Source organism: Elgaria multicarinata, chromosome 4 (genome assembly GCF_023053635.1).
Source record: "Elgaria multicarinata webbii isolate HBS135686 ecotype San Diego chromosome 4, rElgMul1.1.pri, whole genome shotgun sequence".
Taxonomy (NCBI): Eukaryota; Metazoa; Chordata; class Lepidosauria; order Squamata; family Anguidae; genus Elgaria; species Elgaria multicarinata.
Window position 1 is genome coordinate 48197210 of NC_086174.1, and position 14336 is coordinate 48211545.

The 14336-nt window shown below is 45.1% G+C and overlaps 1 protein-coding gene across 3 annotated transcripts in view; it reads right to left on the minus strand.

The window, feature by feature from the left end:
- Positions 1 to 12214, minus strand: part of SLC29A1 (solute carrier family 29 member 1 (Augustine blood group)) — a 71817-nt gene extending 59603 nt beyond the window's left edge. Inside the window, exon 1 of one of the 3 annotated variants that reach the window (XM_063124205.1) lies at positions 12132 to 12214. The gene's annotated coding sequence lies outside the window, so the exon portion shown is untranslated. Of the gene's footprint in view, positions 1 to 2521; positions 2636 to 12131 lie in introns of those variants that run through there. The other 2 variants (XM_063124206.1, XM_063124208.1) reach the window with 2 other exon arrangements.
- Between the last annotated feature and the right edge of the window lie 2122 nt (positions 12215 to 14336).

Below are 14336 nucleotides of genomic sequence, written 5' to 3' on the forward strand. Positions count from 1 at the left end.
GCAGCCACAGAACTAGCTTTCTGCAGTCATTTGGTACTGTGTCACATTTATGAAGATGGAGTCGTTCATTGCTATGAAAAACCTAATTAAGGAACCCTTAGATTTGGGTGCAGCTGCTGAGATTGAAACAGAACCTTTGTAAGTGTAGGACAGTCTTCCCCAACTTGGCCAAGTTGGCTTGGAATTATGAGAATTGCAGTCCAACACATCTGGAGGGCACTAGGCTGGTGTAGAATATCAACTTCCTAAGTGAAAGACTATTTAGATTAACAGCGTGTGGCTTTTGGCAAGCGCGCCACAAAGTATGAGCCAGTGCTACCCCAGCATACACTGCAGGACCAAAGCAGCATCTTCCCCGTGCCTTCAGATGATTTTACACTAGCTTACCAAACAGGGAGCAGTGCAGCGCTGGATAAGCAGGCAGCAATAAATGGAGGAGCTAGTTCTGAGGACAAAAGGATGGCTTCCAGCCTGTCGTACCTTGAAGAGTGGAAGGTGCAGACACACCAGTTTATCTCAGCAGATAATCTTGGAGGGCAGACAGGACCAGAGTGAAGGCAGAAACAAGGAGCAGAGTCAGGTAAAATGATGATACAGCATGTTTCAGCAAGTCCAGAGTGACAAGCTTTTATTAGGGCTGGCAAATAAAACTTGCCCCCACAAGGCATCTAGGGGTGCTTAGACAACCACCCTCACATGTTGAAAGCATGAGGAGGTGGGAAATGTTTTGGGACACCACATGATGCCGCTCCATACATGTACATTGGTACGTGCATAGGTTTTAGGGACACAAGGCACAGTTGTGGGTTCTTGTAGTTTTTGCTAAGATTTAATTAGAAGTACTCTGGAGGGCTTTGGGCCTGGTTGGCCTTTGGCACGTTACAATCTGTGTTAAGTGATCTCTTGTCAGTGTTCTCAGAGCAGAGTGTGAGGGTGCCTCTACTCCCCGTAAGCCACCTGCTTGCCTCGGCAAGAAGCTGTCTGTGAGAAATTGATGTAAAGGGTGGAGGTTTGCAGAAGGGTCACCCAGATTGAAGCGTCATCTTGGTGGACTGAGTAGTGCCTCCTGTTTGTACAAGAGCAAAGCCACTGTCTGTCAAGTGGTCTGGAAGAGGCCTACGCCTCCCTCTTTCAGCTGGTGCAAAGGTGAGGACTCTTTGCTAAGAACATTTGTACTGCATTCCCAGAAAACCTCCGTTTGGATCCATCATTGCCTGAAACTCTGGGGGCACTCTGCATATGCTCCCTCCTAAGTGGAATTTCGGATTACTACGAATTTGCCATGAAAAGTTTTTCATACTCTTGAACACTCATTTGTTGTGTATTGTGTCTGTTTGCTTCAGCTCAGTGCACTGGCAGACTGGATTTGATCATTGATGATTAGACCTCTTCTCTCCTCTGCCTGGACTCATGCAATAAGGAGTTAGCTGTGCAAAAGCTGTGGAACGGAACTCATTTCAGGGTGTACCTTCCCCGCATTCTTGTTTAAGCTGTGACCATGTTCCCTTTGAGTTCCCAACATATGATCCTAGTCCAACCTAGTCCAACTTTGGGCGGTTTGGCCTTTCAAGAACTTGATTGCCTGAGAGATCATGTCAGAAATAATCCCCCTCCCTTGTCTGGGTTAGGAACCCATGTATGAATTGACACTCCCTTGTGTTCAGAACCATGGAGATGGTAATGAGAAAACCATGCTGATGGGGATCTCGGCACGGTAGCAGTGATTAGTTTTTGACTGTTCTGGAATTTCTTGGGAGCCTATAGCTACTGACCATGAGGTATACGATTTCTGAAGTGTATAACCATTATACTTTGCCATGGGATTTCCTGAAATAAAGAAGTCTTGCTGATTTTGGCGTCCTGCGTCAGTTTGCCAGAATATGTGCTTGCCTGAGGGACCGTGGGACCTGACAATACAGCATCTTCTCATGCACCCCAAACATGCAGATGGTGAGTGGGAGTGGCTGCTGGGTGCGGTGGCTGAGATAGCTCATGTGGCCTCCTTCAGACTTTGAATGCATGTGGGGAGAGGTCATCTGAACAACCACCACCCTTCAATAAGCATGGTTTGACAGAGCTAATGCTGGCAACTTCATAAAACCATCTGAAGATCCCTTACCCTCCCTTCTGGGGCACACACACTGCCTCTAATTTATTGCTATGTGCATGAGTACAATTAGGCAAAGCTATGTTGTTTTGAGGTGGGGTGCTGATCTGGGCATAGCCTAAGCATAGTTGGCAGGAATGGTGTTCTGTTCAGTGTAGCAACTGGCACATAAAAGCAATTAAAACAGGCTCTTGGGATTTCCAGGCATCACTAATGCACGATGACTGTACAGAGGGACATGAAAACCCCACCCATGCCCCTTGTCTTTATGTGTATAATGAACACCACGATCCTTCCCAGTGATTTAGAGGATCGGTCAGCTTTCACACTTTAAGTCTATGAGAGAGCTCAGCAGTAACTACATTAAAATATTTGTTCCAGGACTCCTATGACTCATTGATTCGTTCAACTAACCTCTATATTACATCTTGTTCCTTTTCTACCCCCAGCCCCCGCACCTTCTGCGCTTCTTGTTTTCAAATGGGCTGGGGCTGCCCATTTGGCACAATGGTGGCAAAAGTCCTGCAAGGCAAATAGGAGGTGAGAGTACTGCAAAACTGGCAGCAACCCGCAGCCCCACAAAATAACTTATTGCCTGGCATAGTGCCTTTCCTAAGCAGTTAGCTGGACAAAAGGTCCAATTCTAGTCTAAGTCTGAGGGCTGCCTGTTACTGCAAAAGGGATAACATTAAAAATGACATCCACAGATAAACAGGCAAAAATCAACATGCACACCTGCAATTCTACATTGCAATGTGTAAGGCAACTACACATTTCCCCACCTTGCGTACATCACAGAAATGTTCAATGGGCAGCCAGTTTTTTGAGGGGCAGGGAAGAATTGTGTGATGTAGCAGATGAAAAGTTAGATTAGAATTATGGCGATTTAGGATCCAATCTCCACCTCGCCATGACTGAAATGTTTTTGGCCAGGGTACTTTTTTTCAGCTTAACTTACCTCACAGGGTCATTGTGAGGACAAAAGCAAAACACCACGTGCACATTGCACCTGTGCTCCTTGGGAAAAAGGAAGACAAAAATTTGAGATAAATATGCTTGTGTCTCCCTAAATTCATTTCTGCTGTGTGCATGTACTTGGGAGAAAAAAACCTTAGGAAGCAATTCTATACATGTTTTGACAGAAAAAAGTCCTACAATTCTTAGTATGCCCCAACCAGCATGGCTGGCTGAAAGGATGCTGGGAGGTTTAGGACTTTTTCTCTCTAAACAGGCATAGAATTGTGTGGTTAGATGCCTCAACATTCTAGGTAGAAGTGGATACACTAAGCTTTGAGCATGTGTCTTCTTCTACTCCATTTATTTCAATTATACTCCAACTTTGATACATGACGAGGTCTTAAGCATCCAATGCATAGTTCCGCCGTTCCTGGTAATACTACTACCCCACTTCCCCATTTGCAATTGCAAGTCCCTTCTTTTCATTCACTAAAAAACTGCTTCAGAAGTCTCTTCCCTTGAAAATGGGACATCTGCCAATGAGTTGAATCTGGCATTCCTCTCCCTGTGTCTCTTACTTATTTCTGCTGTATGCATGTGCATAACCAAGGAGAGGTGTGCATGTGAACAACCAAGGAGAGGTTTCTCATCCATCCTTCCGGTTCTTGGAAGAGGATTAGAAAGGGAAAGAAAAATACCCCGGATAAACGATTGGCTACGAAGGTGGTGCCGACGTGAGAGTTTTGGATTCTGGGACCATGGGCTATGCTACTTGGAAGATGGACTGCTGGCAAGGGATGGGTTGCACCTCACAAGGGCTGGAAAGAATGTGTTTGGCCACAGCATGAAGAACTTGATCAGGAGGGCTTAAACTGAATCTTATGGGGGCAGGAGATGTAAACTTTGAGGCAACAATGGATGAAGGCCCATGCACCACAGTACAGAGAACAGCTCCAATAGTGCCCCAAAATAGTGTCCGCAACAATGTAGGAACAAAGACAGACTATAAAACGCATGGTCTTCGATGTCTATATACTAATGCCCAGAGTAAGGGAAACAAACAGAACGAACTTGAACTTTTATTACATGAAGGCAAATACGACCTGATAGGTATAACTGAAACTTGGTGGGATGACTCCCATGACTGGAATATAGCAATTGAAGGATATAACTTGTTCAAAAAGAACAGAAGAAATAGAAAGGGAGGCGGAGTTGCACTATATGTTAAAAATATCTACCCCTGCACAGAAATACAGGCAGAGCAGACTGGGAGCCCCATCGAGAGCAACTGGATTAAAATTAATGGGGCAAGGAATAAAAAGAACATGATAATCAGAGTCTACTACCGACTACCCAATCAAGGAGATGATGAGGACAAAACGTTTGAGAAACAAACTGCCAGTGTTTCAAGGAAGTGTGATGTAGTAGTGATGGGGGACTTCAATTACCTGATACCTGTTGGGAGACAAATACTGTCAAAAGCGGCCCTTCCAAGAAATTCCTGACACGTGTGGGTGATATCTTTCTCCTACAGAAAGTGGAGGAAGGAATTAGAGGATCGGCAATACTTGACTTGATATTGACCAATAGGGATGACTTAGTGGATAAAGTGGCAGTTACGGGAACTCTGGGGGAAAGTGACCACGTCATACTTGAATTTTTGATTATAAAGGAGACAAAAGCTGAGTGTAGCCATACACGTAATCTGGATTTTAGGAAAGCTGATTTTAATAAACTCAGAATTATGATAAGTAAGGTCCCATGGCAAGTGAGCCTAATGAGAAAAGGAGTGCAGGATGGGTGAGAGTATTTAAAAAAGGACATTTTAAAGGCACAATTACAAACAATTCCAACAAGGAGAAAAGATAGAAGACAACAGAGGAAACCAATGTGGCTCCACAAAAAGCTTAGAGATGACCTGAAAACAAAAAAGGATACATATAGGAAGTGGAAGGAAGGCCAGGCTACAAAAGAAGAGTACAGGCAGGAGGTACAGAAGTGCCGAAATGGAGTCAGGAAGGCTAAAGCTGAGAATGAGCTGAGATTAGCGAGGGATGCTAAAAGCAATAAAAAGGCCTTCTTCAGATACATGAGTAGTAAAAGACAGAGGAAAGAAATGGTGGTTCAGCTGCTTAATGAGGATGGCAAATTGATAACAGATGACAAAGAAAAGGCTGAAGTGCTCAATTCCTACTTTGGCTCAGTCTTCTCCCAAAAGTGGGTCTATAACCTCCCTGGAAAAAGTGAAGCAGAAGTTGAGGGGGCAGGATTGCAGTTTGAGATTGATAAACAAATGGTCAAGGACCACCTACTTTCCTTGAATGAGTTCAAATCTCCAGGGCCCGATGAACTGCATCCTAGAGTAATGAAGGAGCTAGCGGAAGAACTCTCAGAACCACTGTCGATTATCTTTACAAAATCATGGAAGACGGGAGAAGTGCCGGACGACTGGAGGAGGGCTAACGTCCCTATCTTCAAAAAGGAGGAACCTGGGAACTACAGACCAGTCAGTCTGACATCCATCCCTGGGAAAATTTTGGAGCAGATCATAAAGAAGTCAATCTGTAAGCACCTTGAAAACAATGCAGTGATTACTAGAAGCCAACATGGATTTGTCAGGAACAAATCCTGTCAGACTAATTTGATCTGTTTTTGATCAGGTAACCTCCATTGTGGACTGTGGGAACGCTGTGGACGTCATATATCTTGACTTCAGAAAAGCTTTTGACAAAGTACCACATGACATTCTGATTAACAAACTAGCTAAAAGTGGGCTAGATGGAACAACTATTAGGTGGATCCACAGTTGGCTACAGAATCGGACTCAAAGAGTACTTATCAATGGAACCTTCTCAAACTGGGGAGAGGCAACGAGAGGGGTGCTGCAGGGCTCAGTCCTGGGCCCAGTGCTCTTCAACATTTTTATTAATGATTTGGACGAGGAGGTGCAGGGAACGCTGATCAAATTTTCAGATGACACCAAATTGGGTGGGATAGCTAATACCCTGGAAGACAGAAACAAACTTCAAAGTGATCTTGATAGGCTGGAGTGCTGGGCTGAAAACAACAGAATTAAATTTAATAGGGATAAGTGCCAAGTTCTACATTTAGGGAATAGAAACCAAATGCACAGTTACAAGATGGGGGACACTTGGCTCAGCAATACTACAAACGAGAAAGATCTTGGAATTGTTGTAGATCGCAAGCTGAATATGAGCCAACAGTGCGATATGGCTGCAAGAAAGGCAAATGCTATTTTGGGCTGCATTAATAGAAGGATAGCTTCCAAATCACGTGAGGTACTGGTTCCTCTCTATTCGCCCCTGGTTAGGCCTCATCTAGAGTATTGTGTCCAGTTCTGGGCTCCACAATTCAAGAAGGATGCAGACAAGCTGGAGCGTGTTCAGAGGAGGGCAACCAGGGTGATCAGGGGTCTGGAAACAAAGCCCTATGAAGAGAGACTGAAAGAACTGGGCATGTTTAGCCTGGAGAAGAGAAGATTGAGGGGAGACATGATAGCACTCTTCAAATACTTAAAAGGTTGTCACACAGAGGAGGGCCAGGATCTCTTCTCGATCCTCCCAGAGTGCAGGACACGGAATAACGGGCTCAAGTTAAAGGAAGCCAGATTCCAGCTGGACATCAGGAAAAACTTCCTGACTGTTAGAGCAGTATGACAATGGAATCAGTTACCTAGGGAGGTTGTGGGCTCTCCCACACTAGAGGCATTCAAGAGGCAGCTGGACAACCATCCGTCAGGTATGCTTTGGGGTGGATTCCTGCATCGAGCGGGAGGTTGGACTTGATGGCCTTATAGGCCCCTTCTAACTCTGCTATTCTATGATTCTATGATCAGCAACAGATCATATGTGTTGCATGCAGAAGGCCCCAAATTCAATGGTCAGCAAATATCTCCAGTTTCAAAAGGCTCTTGGGTAGCAAGGGCTGGGAAAGATGGAGAGGGACTGTAGCTCAGTGGTAGAGCACATCGTTTGCATGCAGAAGGTCCAAGATTCAATTCCCAGCATCTCCAGGTAGAGCTAGGAGGGAATCCTGCCTGAAACCACCCACTGCCTGAAACCATCAACAATACTAAGGCTAGATGGACCAAATGTCTGGCTTCCTATGTTCCTAAAGTAGCTTCTGTAAGGAAGGGGTAAAATCATACTGGGAATGGCTGTTTTTTAATATGTTAAATTATTTTATTGTTATGGTTTTAGGAGCGGAACAGATAAGCGGCCAGCTGCATGGGGGCATTCTGGTACATCCTGGAACCGCTTGGGGCAAGGCCGACCGGCCTTGAGCGAAAATTAACATCTCAGGGGAAGGTGTGAAAGATCTTTGAAGGGAGGGGGGAAGGAGCGAGAAAAAGTATCTATAAAGAGTATGCTTTTGAAAAGGGCTTTTTTGTCCTGAGCTGGCTGACCTCATGGCTGGGTGATGTATGAATTGCAACTTAGTTTTTAGTTTGCTTGGTCTGGGTTCTTATATATATATATATATATATATATATATATATGCATGTTTTATCAGTTTTGAAATGCTAATCCTGTATATCCTACCCTTATCCTGAATAAAATTGGGCTTAACCCTCCAAACTGGGAGCTGTGTGCGTTTGTTCTGGGGATCTGTGCAAAATCCAGTGGAAAGGCCAGCTTTGCTGTGGCGTGCTTCCTTTACAGCTTCCTATGTTCCTAAAGTACTCCCCTGATTGAGAGCTTGAAGACCAGCTGCCAATCAAAGACCTAGATGAAGCAATGGTCTGACTCTGTAAAAAGGCAGCTTCATATGGATGTACTATTGGTGTAGAAAAGCCTTCCTCAACCTTCTGGATGTTTCGGACTACAGTTCCCATTGTCCTTGCCCTTTGGCCATGCTGGCAGGGACTTATAGTCCAAAGCATCTGAAGTGCACCAGGTTAGGGAAGGCTGCTGTAGGATTTGCCCTTTACTAATCATCACTAGAGTTAATCCATTTCTGTTACTGCTGGAAAGATCCAGCAATATTTCTGGACACTTCAGAAAAATAAGCTTTCAAAAGGGACACTATGAATAACTGCAGGATTCAACTTAATTATTCTTCTTCCAAACAGAAATAATTGGCAAAACATCCATCACAAGCAGCACTTTCTAATACACCTTAACTGAATACATGGGATGATGTAACAATATTTTTCTCAGCATTTGTTATATTTCGCTGGAACTTTGCGTTCTCATGACATGGAAATGAAGTGTTATGAGTGCAGGTCGAAGAAAGTAATGTATGGCATGAACGAAGAGCAGCCTAGTACAACTGAGGGGTGTGTGTGTTTACTATTAAACTTTCCTTGTTCTCTTATCTCCTTGTAGTTTGCTTCTGGGATGCTTCCAAAACAGTGCTTGCTGCTGCCTAGAGCTTTGGGCTGCTGAGACACACAAACTAACTAGCTGTTCTCATCCCATGAACGTTATCATATCACCATCTCTGTTTCTCTGCTGCTACTACATTTATTTACCATCAACTGTGCTAGGAATTGCAAAAAGCAAAATGTATAGAAAAAAGTGAAGGTTAAACTAGGTGGAGTGTTAAATACATTTAATTTGCACATTTCTTTAACTGCAAATAGCAGCCATTGTGAGTGTGAGTGTGTGATAATTACAGGGACTTCAGGGGGGATGGAGATTGATCCCATGCCTCCCCTGCTGTGGGCCTAACAAAAATCCCTATTGCTCTGCTGAAATTAGGCTTTTTAAAGCCTCCATTATTGGCCTCTAAAGGCATCTTTAAAGCCTCTGTTTGCAGTGTGGGAGGAAGGAGAGGAAATTCTAATCTCTTATCAGACATAAAAGGCAGGGACTAAATGGGGAACTCCTGCAGGCCTTACCCAACCCACAAGCAGGAGGTTCCCCATCCATTTTATGTGGTGAATTCTGTTTAAGGGTTTTTAATTTGCTGACTCTGTTTTCATATTGTTTTATTGTGGACTGTGGTAATTTCATTACTGCTCTGAGTAATGCAAATACATCTAAAGGGTGGGATATGAAATCTCTGAACAAACAATTGCTTTGAAAACGATATTTAATGCCCAGAGCTTTGAGTGGCTGCAGAAGCACTAAATAAGTAGTTGCTCTCGTCCCATATAAGGTATATTTAATTTATTTATTATTGCATTTATATCCCACCTTTTTTCCTCCAAGGAACCCAAAATGGCATACTTAATCCTCCTTCTCTCCATTTTATCCTCACAACAACATCCTGTGAGGTAGGTTGGGCTGAGAGTCTGTGACTGGCCCAAAGTCACCCTGTGGGTTTCCATGGCTGTGTGAGGACTAGAACCTGGATCTCCTGACTCCCAGTGCAACACGTTATTTAGTGCCCAGCATGCTAGGACCTGCACAGCCTAAAGGGCTAAACTATACCTCTGCATTTAATATGTAAATTTCTTTAAACAAAAATAGCGAGTGGTGGTGGATAATTATTGGTGGGGAGGTAGAGATTAACGCTTTCCCAATCTGTTATGTCAGGTGACCATATGAAAAGGAGGACAGGGCTCCTGAAACTTTAACAGTTGTATTGAAAGGGGAATTTCAGCAAGTGTCATTTGTATGCATGCAGCACCTGGTGAAATTCCCTCTTCATCACAACAGTTAAAGCTGCAGGAGCCCTGCCCTCTTTTGCATCTGGTCACCCTAGTATAGCTACTGCAGCTTTAACAGTTTTATAAATTGCCTTGATTGATCAGCTAAAAACTTTTCTTTTCCCTATAGCCTTCAAATATTGAGTTTGTTCTGACTCTATACTGTTAGCTTCACCCTACACGGTGCCTGTTTACACTTCCCTGTGCCTGTTTGCATTCTCCTTCCCTCTTTATTGTTTACTACAACTTATTAGATTGTAAGCCTATGCGGCAGGGTCTTGCTATTTACTGTGTTATCTGTACAGCACCATGTACATTGATGGTGCTATATAAATAAATAAATAATAATAATAATAATAATTTTTCAGTAAAGGTGTATAAAAATGTTTTAAATAAATTAATAAACCACCTTCGGCCATCTAAAACAGTTTTACACCTTTTCTCTCTTGATGCCTCATATGCCTGGGATGGAGATCATTTCTCTAACTTGGGGAAAGGATCTTTAGCTCAGTGGTAGAGCACCTGCTTTGCATACGAAAGGTCCCAAGTTTAATCTGCGGCATTTCCAGCTAGGGCTGAGAAAAACTTGTCCGAAATAGTGGAGAGTCGCTACTAGTTAATATATATCAGCCTTCCCCAACCTGGTGCCCCCCCAAACATGCTGGACTACAACTCCCATCAACCCCAGCTAGCATAGGGATAGCGGGATGTGTAGTCTAACATATCTGGAGGGCACCTGATATAAACAATACTGAGCTCGATGGGCCAATGGCCTGACTTGGTAAAAGGCACCTTCACGTGAAAGATGGTCTACAACAGTGGTTCCCAAACTTTTTCAGGTCACCGCCCCCTTGGTTCCACAAACTCATGCCCAGTGCCCCCTACCCTACACTATAAAAATCATTATTCAGAACAGTGGATTTCAATGACCCACTAAGGAAGATAATAACAATAACATTCAAACCAGTAACAATTAATTGAATATTTATTCAAAATCTAATTACATTTTTTTAGTTTATTCAATTTAACTTGATCCAGTGATATCATCTTTTCAAAGTCTGATAGTAATTTAGCAAGAATATTAGATATCACATTTAGTAACTAGGGTAGAGTACCTCACTATTCTGTAAATTCTTAATGTGATGGATGGGCTTGATAACGTCTGGTTTAAAGTCACTTAACATGAGTCTTAAATTACTGCATTTAGTAATCTGGAGTCGATTTCTTTGCTTGGAGAGAAGTAGGCAGACCACACTAAAACCACATTCCACCAAATATGATGTTGGAAATGCAACCAGGAGCTTCTGAACCACTCTCCATAGTGCAGTATAGCAGGGCACACCAAGCAGGGTATGTCTCTTCATTAGCATTTTTGTGCTTTTGAAACATTTCAATTCACCGTTAAAAGAACTCTTCTTAAACGGTATTAATACATGCGTGGATTCTTATGGCATGGGACCAAACTACCTTCTCCCATAAAAATGTCCCTGTGTTTTAAGAACTTCTGGAGAGGCACTTCTCGGAAAAGACCACCTCCGAACACCCCCCTGCTGCCCCTCTGTCTCTTAATGCCCCCCTATGCAATCCCACCGCCCCCAAGGGGGCAGTACCGCCCACTTTGGGAACCACTGGTCTACAACAAGTATGGCATTCAGACGCCTCGTTGCCTGTACCTTCCCGGAGCCTGACATAACACATGTAGATCATCTAGTTGCAGCGTCAACTCTAATGTTTCCTACACTGGAATGACTTTATCATAAATATCTTTTATATGGACTTTTTTTAGCGGAATTGGTTCAAAGAAAGAGAACGGTTCTCTCATACACACTTCAGAATTTCCAAGTACTTGAGTCATAACAAGTGGGTGAGGGGGAAAGACCCGCAAAGAGACCTCCCCACCTGACCCCCTGCATCTACTGGAACATGACAGGTACTGGCGGGAAAAGCCCTCCCGCCCCCACTCCATGCGTCTCCTGCCTGCCGCCGCCATTCCAACCCCCCTTCCCGCCTTCGGAACTCCCGCCAACTTTTGACCGGCGAAAATAACTCGAGCGCCTCCCTCGCCGCCGCATTTTAATATGAGGGTGGTGGTAGTTGCGGGGTAAATAATCACACGACTGGTTAGGGTCCACGGCCGGCCAAGGCTGCGCTGCTCCTCTCCTCGTGCCGCCTCCTAGAAGAGCGACAAGGAGGCGAGCAGCCGACCTCCCTCCCTCCCTCCCGCGCGCCCGGTCTTTCGAGAGGGCGCCAGGCAACTGCCGCCCGGAGCCGTAACAGGTGGCGTCCAGAAGCGTCCATCACTCTCCCGCGCTCCCATCCGAGGGAGACCCCGGAGAAACCAGCGAGGCAGACGCGTGCTGCCCCGCCAGCGGCCCTGAGAGACGCACGTACACGCGCGCCCCTCTCCGCTGTACTGGCGACGGAGGAAAGCGATAGCTGGCGGCGCCTCACCTCAGCCCAACTCACCAGCACCGGCTCCTCCGCTCCCGCCGTGCTCTTGCTTTCTCGGCTGCCCGTGGCCTCGTGGCTTTAGAAGGGGCTGGCTCGGCCGAGGCGACCCCGCCCCAAAGTAGAGAGGCCCTCCCTAGGCCCCGCCTCTGCGCTCCTCCTCTCCCGCCGTTTTGCTTTAGCCTAGCCGGCACCCCTCTTTCCTGACCTTGCCGCGCGCCCTGCCGACTTGTGCGCCCCCGCCCCACCCCCACCCCCGGTGGCTGAAAAATTCGCGATGACTTTCAAGAGTCCTCCGGGGATGAAATCCCAGGCATATTTTATGAAGGAGTATGATGCCCTCACTGGGAGAGAGCCGGCATGGTTGCAATGCGGGCTCGGATCGCTTCTCCTTCCTGATGGCTATTGTCGCTAGGCGGTGACTGCGCGCCCGTCATTCTCTCGGTCGAGTCCACCTCGCAGGATCGTTGTTGTTGTGGGGATAAAATAAAAATAGCTCCGGCTGATGTCAGTCAAAGCTCTAGGCAAGGAGATGGGGATATAAATGCGAAAAACTCATACTGCCTTTAAATAAACATGTCAAGGAGCACACACCTACAGACTGCAGTCTATTTTCTTGTCCATTTCAATGTACTAGTATCCTCAATCTTGCAGCCTTAGTTGTGCATTCTCCTTTCTCCTGGCTCTCCCTCCCTGGCACCACTTCCAGCCAGCCAAGCGCTTCTCTGATGCTTGTTGTTGGCACTGGGTATAAGTGATTGACTGCCCCGCTTCTAATTGACACGCATTTCACTCTGGCTGGTTGCTCTGCCACCCCTCCCTCACTGCCTCTAATGATTTGCTTTCTCCTCAAAATGCTCCAGATTCTGCAGTTCCTCAAGCCAGGGAGACACTGCTTCCTTCACACACCCTAGACAACAAAATGGGTCACTTGTATTGGACAGGACTGGCTCTGAATGTTAAGTAGCTTCTGGAGCCTTATGCCACACACAAACGCCTCTCCCCAGCTTCCTTCATAAAACGCATGCTGCCTTGTATGCTTGTTAAACAGGGAGAAAGCGATGCCAGAGTTTATTTATCTTTACAGAGATGTGCAAAGTCAAAGATGAGCCCACTCCGCTGAGAGACAAACTCACTGCTGTATTGAGTGATGCAGAGAGAACAGTGTATTTTCTCCATTCAGGATCCTCACTGACTGCCAGGGCTTACTCTGAGCTAGGGCTCATCAAGACAGTCCCAAAATCTGTGGACTCAGCTCCAAAATACAGTTCCAAGGTCAGGGCTCAGCATCCAAGCATGTGCAAAGTGCACCTCCCTATATGGAGCTAGGATTCCAGGCAATAGTTTAAAGGGGGGGCTTAAGTCAACAGTTCTTAGAGGAGCAAAAATAAGGTCCATCATGAAGCTGGTAAATAAATGACTCTACTGCAACCACTGGTTGCCTGATGTCATATCCTGAGAATTTGTAGCCCTTTATTTGTGAAAAATGCCACAGCCCAAAGGTGGTTCTAATAGTATCTAGCAAATCCATGGCAACAAGACAGGATATTCTATTGGGAGAATGGAATCCACCAAGGGGGTTAATTTCACTTTGTGTTCCCTGGGAAGGTATTTGCATTTATTTATTTATTTATTATCTATCAATTTACTACATTTCTGTATCACCCAATAGCTACTATTTCTTGGTGGTCCACAAAAATGAAAACCATAAAATACAACATGATAAAAAAAAACATTTAAAAATAAAGTGAAGGACTAAAAAGCCTGGGGAAAATAAAAAGGACTCTATGATTCTATGAAAAAGTCCCCAATGTAGGTACCAGCCGAGCCCCTCTGGGGAGAAGAGCATTCTACAGATGGGGTGCCACCACTTGAAAGGCCCTTTCCTTAGTAACCATCCACCTCACCTCATTTGGCAGGGGCACCTATCAGTTGGGGGGTCTGAAGATGAACTTAAGATTCCAGGCAGGTATGTGTGCGTGGGGGGAGTTAGACGGTCCTACTCACATACTGTGAGATGAGGGATACAGAAAAAAGGCTAATCAGAACTAGTAGTGCAGTTAGCCAATTTTAGACATTGAACTTAATGGTATTTCAGAGGGTCTGCATTAGGGGGCCCTGCTGTTAATTCTATTAAATGAGGCTCTGGACATCTACCCCTGAATCCTTCTGACAGCACTGCAGAGCAGAACTGTTTCTACTGAATCT